We start from the raw sequence: 6,000 nt of genomic DNA on the forward strand, positions 1-6,000 counted from the left end.
TGACTTCCCATTGCCATTGGGAGAGCAAAAGTCCAAACTCCCCACATGCCAACCAAAGGCCCACCATACCTCCCCACCTCAGCTCCTGCACTCTCCCATCATGCACTGCTCCCTTAGCTCCTCCCCTTCTCCTCACAATTGGAGCACTTTCACCCCTCTGCACCTACTTGTGCCGGTTCATTAGCTTCCCCTGACCCTGCTCCTCTTTCCTCTATAAACTCCCACTCTTCTCTCAAAGAAATCTCAGTTGTCAGCCTACGAGTCTTCCAGTTAGAATCAATATCTATGTCCTCTGGGCTACCACACCCCTTTGTTTATGGTGTTTGTTTTTTAACTTGCAGGATGACCTGACTGGTTTTATAGAGAGAGTTTGGTATGTGTCTGTCTGGCTAGCTCATTAGCATGCCTGAGGTCAAGGCCTCTTGTCTTTTTCATCTTGGTGCACTTAGCACTTACCCACGTACCTGGTACATACGTGGCAGAGACATGATGCATGTTTGTGAGAATAATTGTGGGTTGGCTTTCCCAGCATCACCCTATTAGTCAGAAGCCTGCTTTGACCTTCTCTCAGAAAGACTCAATTATCCCCTCTTTATGTGATCTTTTTAACTGTACACATTTATCAGCAGCATATAAAATGTGTCACATTATCTGTTTAGGGAGACTAAGAGCTTCTTAAGGACACTCCCCGAATCTTTCCATCCCTCTAGCTCCAATGCCTTTCTCCGAGTTTGGCTAGGACCAGATGCTTTCTGTTGACTGACTGATGTTCTCCTAAGCTTCTGTCCCAGAGGTGTCCTGTGCATTCCTAATCATGTGTGATTTTCCACTGGATACAGAACTGCTGCTCAACTTGCCTATAAGATAAATATCATGCTCAGCTAATTTTCATTATGACAACACTGCAGTACTTGGCACATTTATAGTATTTTTCAACTCAGGTTCTCAGGGCATTCCCCATCTGTTAGTTACCATTAGGCTCAGAATGGCTCTTGGAGGCTTCATAGTCATTTTATAGGTGGAGGAAATTGTTTAGGCCTGGAGAAATGCTGGATCTTCTCAATCAGCCAGAGAACTGGAAATGAACCTAGTCGTGCCCAAGACAAATAGCCAGAATCCCTGGAAGGCATCAGAGCTCCTTCCCTCTCATTCCTTCTCTATCCTCCTCTTCCATCTCTACTTCCCACATATACCTATGAGCATTTGGAACTGGAAGGGACTCGGAAATCATGCCACAGGCCACTGTCATTTGATAGATGAGGAAACAAGCTCAGAGAGATTGGGGCTACAGAGATTGGCAAAACACCAGAGTGCCTTCCTTAGAAATGATGGTGTTTAGACCCTCTATCATTCCTACTTGAGCAGATAGGAATGGTTACTGCCATAACTGTAATCCTACCTTATTTTCTGGACTGGCTGATGGCGGAGCCTGGAAGAGGCAGCAGCATATGCTGGCTACTCTTTCTCTCCCTCCCTGCGCTCCCCTGCCCCCTCCAGTTACCAAGACAGTAGAACATTTATTCAGAATTTAAGCTTAGCAAAAGAAGCAAAATAAAGCCTTGGTTACAGGGACATACTTAGATGTTTGGATTTGTAGCTCTGAGTGGCACATCAACATTATGTGCTAATACCCTATCATGTGTATGTGACACTGGGAAAGAGGTGCTGACATTGTCAGCTGTATACCAGCAATTTATATATAAACAGAGCTGAAAGATAGCTGTGAATGGCTCATTAAATTATATGCATGTGAAAGCTAGACAATGAACAAGGAAGACTATAGACGAATAGATGCATTTCAACTGTGGTGTTGGTGATGAATACTGAAAATACCATTGACTGCCAGAAGAATGAACAAATATGTCTTGGAGGAAGTACAGCCAGAATGCTCCATAGAAGTGAGACTGGCCAAACTTCGTCTCACACACTTTGGTCATATTGCCAGAAGGGACCAGTCCCTGTAGAAGGATATTATGCTTCCTAAAGTAGAAGGTCAGCAAAAAAAGGGGGAAGACCTTCAACGAGATGGATTGACACAGCGACTGGAATTATGGGCTCAGGCATAGCAAAGATTTTGAGGATAGTGCAGGACCAGTCAGTGTTTTGTTCTGTTGTATGTAGGGTGGCTATGAGTTGGAACCAATGCAATAGAACCTAACAACAACAACAACAACAAAAGGTAGATGTAATAATGTCCAGTTTACAGGTGAGGCAATTCAAGCTGGGAAAGTTTTGGGTGTTCTATTGTAGGGCTAAGAGTCTGGGCGTGAGCGTAATAAACATAAATGAGGAGTATTATGTCTGAATTCTGCCACTTCTTCACTTTCTGGCTCTGTAATCTCTCTGTGCCTCAGTTTCCTTGTCTGAGGAGACAGACAAATAGAATCTTCCTGATGGAGTTGTTTTGAGGATTAAATGTGAAAATTAGTGTAGAAGGATACAATGGTTAATGTTATATGGCAGCTTGGCTAGGCTATGATTCTCAGTGGTTTGGTAGACACTATGTACTTACCTTACATTTTATCATCTGATGTGAGCAACCAATTAGTTGAAAGGGGAGTATCCATGGGAACTTGCTCTCTTTCTCAACCCTGCACTCTTCTCATTGATTGACCTCCAGTTCTTGGGCTGCCTGACCTATGGATTTTGGATTTGCCAACCCTTATTACCTTGTGAGCCAGCAGAGGCCTCTCGCCTTCCATCTGACCTGTAGATTTGGGGTTCATTGGCCCCTGCAACCACGTGAATCTGCAAAGGTCTTCAGCGTATTGCCTGACCCATGGATTTGGTACTTGCCAGCCCTCACAATTGTGTGAGCCATTTCCTAGAAGTAAACCTCTATATGGTACTTCAGTTTGTGTGTCAACTTGGCTGGGGCTGGTTGAGTGGTTGGGCAGCTGGATGTAGTATTCCCCATGATGAGACTGGTAATCAGCTCCATGGTGGGATCTACCACAAGCAGTTAAGTAGCTGACTTTGGGATGTGGTCTGCTTCCTGTATATAAGTAGCAGCTTTAGGAATGGTCTGCAGCTTATGGCATGCTCGGACCCTACATGTAGCCGTGTCATTGTTCAGCAGCTTGTCATGCTCTGCTGAACTTGGGACTTTCAATGCAGTTGAATTAATGGCCTGCCACGTGGTTTGTTAACATCAGGATTGTGCCATTTTATTTGTCAGCCTTGGATTTGTTAGCCTCAGCAGCCAGTAGCTGCCTGAGTGAAGAAAAGCCTGTAGCTTCAGTGGGCCAGGAGCAGGAGACAGAGCTGAAGCCCAAGGCTGAGGGGCTTTCACCCAGCCCCTAGAGCCTGGCACTTTGAACTTGGACTGAAAGCCTTCAAACTGGAAAAGAATAAACTCCTGTTTGTTAAGGCCATCCCATTTGTGGTATATTCCTGTGAGAGCAGCACTAGGCAACCAGAGCACTCTGTCTCTGTACATCTGGGTGTGTTTCACTGGTTTTGCTCTTCCAGCGAAAGCAGACTAAGACAGAGGGTTTAACACTGTGTTGTTGTTAGGTACCATTGAATCATCTATGACTCTAGCAACCCTACGCACAGCAGAACAAAACACTGCCCAGTCCCGCGCCAGCTCCGTGATCCCTCCTATACTTGAGTCCATTCCATCGCCACAGCCACCGTGTCAATCCATCCTGTTGAAGGCCTTCCCCTCTTTCGTCGACCCTCCACCTTACCAAGCATGACACCCTTCTCCAGGGAATGGTTCCTTCAACAAGATGACTGAAGTAGGTGAGATGAAGTCTGGCCATTCTTGCTTCCAAGCAGCATTCCAGCTGCACTCTTCAGGACAGATTTGTTAGTTCTTTTAGCAGTCCATGGTGCTTTCAGTATTCTTCGCCAGCACCGTACTCAAAAGTATCAATTCTTTTTCGGTCTTCCTTTAACACTGTGCTTGGCACATTCTAAGTCTTTTATAAATGTAAACTATCATTGCTCTGTGACATAGTGCCTAAGGCATTTGACTGCTAATCAGAAGGCTGGTGGTTTAAACCCACCAGCCATTCCTCAAGTAGATTTCCACTGGGCAATCTACTTCCCTAGAGATAACGTCTTGGAAACCCAAGGAGGGGTCACTATGAGTCAGATTTGGCTTGACAGCAGTGAGAGTTTGAGTATCATTGCCCAAAGTTATAAAACTGCTACTAAGGGTGACGAAGAGGGCTTTGAGGCAAGCAGGATCTTGCTCCTACCTTGGTTCTGCCATCTTCCCTATAGTGTTGAGTTGACAAGAAGATTACAGATAATTCCAGTAAAGAACCTAGCACAATGACTGCCTTAGAATAAATGGAAGTTCCATTCTTCCAGTTGCTCAGGCCAAAAAAAAAGGGAGTCATCTTTGACTTCTCTCTTATTCATAGATGCCATCCACAAATCCTGTGACTGCCCTCAAAATATGTCCACTTATACTGTTGTCACTTTAATCCAAGCTACCTGCATGACTGCAGTACCCTCTTACCTGGTTCACTCTAGTCTCATGTCCATCCATCAGACAGAGAGAGCTTCTAAAATGTGAGTTAGATCAAGTCACTCCCATGTGCAACCTCCCATGACCTTCCAATTCAATCCAAGTAAAAGCTGAAGTCTTTACAGAGGCTTACAGAGGTTTTTGTGAGCTGCACACCATACCCACACTCCCAGCTTTACCTGGTAGTATAAACATTTGTCTCTCACATGCTCAGAATCATACTATGAAGGAGTTGTCCTGGGCAAAAGCTGTTCCCTCTGCCTTGATCACTCTTTTATCCTTTCTTCCCCTCATTTACCAGTCTGGGTTAAGTGCTCCCCCAGGTTCCCATAGTAGTACCTTGGGATATAATTCCCATAGTGCCTTTATGATATAATTTGGTAAGTGTTGTGAGCAACACAGGTGCCTCTCACAACACTTACAAAATTATATTATAAATGGTATATATTCATGTTCATTACTTATCTGTCCATACCTTATGCCACATATCTCTCTTAGCCCTGACCATGAACTTCTTGAAGTTTGGTATTGTGTCTTCTTTTCTACATATTTCCAGAAACCTGGCACAGTATCTGTCAATATTTTAGTGACTTAATGAACATTTTTTGAAGTATTTGATACCAAGGACAGAACTACATGATATTAAGAGGTAATTCTGGTTGACTTTTATACAAAGAAAAATACCACGTCCTACATTAAGAAAAGAAGCCCTGGTGGCACAATGATTAAACACTTGGCTGCTAACCAAAAGGTTGGCAGTTCAAATCCACCCAGCCACTCTGCAGAAGAAAGACCTGATGATTTTCTCCCATAAAGATTACAGCCTAGAAAATCCTATGGAGCAGCTGTATTCTGTCATATGGGGTCACTATGAGGTGATACCGACTTCACAGTACCTAACAACAACATTCTGCTGTGCATGGGGTTGCTATGAGTCGGAAACGACTCGACAGCACCTAACAAGAACAACAACAACACACAATGAGCAACATAGTAGGCAACATCCTTAATCATGATTTATTGGATGATACCAAAGCGACCTTCATGTAGCCATTTCTTCCAAGGGCATATCATAAAACCCAACTCAATGAAGGTCTTATTGCTAGGAGACCGGGCCAATACAGTCTTTTAAAGAACTTTCTGGCAAACACCATGAATGTAAGAATCACTGTTGAAAAGAGCAGTCAAATAGCACAACCCCAGGCATCCAAGATTTTGATAGGATCTAGATCACTGCAAATCTGCCAAGTCTGCTGCAGAAGACCTCTTTAAAGTGTTAAAGAACAAAGCCGTTACTTTGAAGACCAAAGTACACCTGCCCTAAGCCATGGTATTTTCTACAGCCTCACATGGATATGAAAGGTAGACAATCAGTGAGGAAGACCAAAGAATTGATGCATTTGAACTGTGCCCTTGGTGAAGACTACTGAAAATACAATAGACTGCCAGAAGAATGAACAAATCTGTCTTGGAAGAAGTATAGCCAGAATTCTCCTTAGAAGCAAGAATGGCCAGGC

The sequence above is a fragment of the Orycteropus afer genome, unplaced genomic scaffold (genome assembly GCF_000298275.1).
Source record: "Orycteropus afer afer isolate SDZICR_OR568_19922 unplaced genomic scaffold, OryAfe1.0 scaffold00106, whole genome shotgun sequence".
NCBI lineage: Eukaryota > Metazoa > Chordata > Mammalia > Tubulidentata > Orycteropodidae > Orycteropus > Orycteropus afer.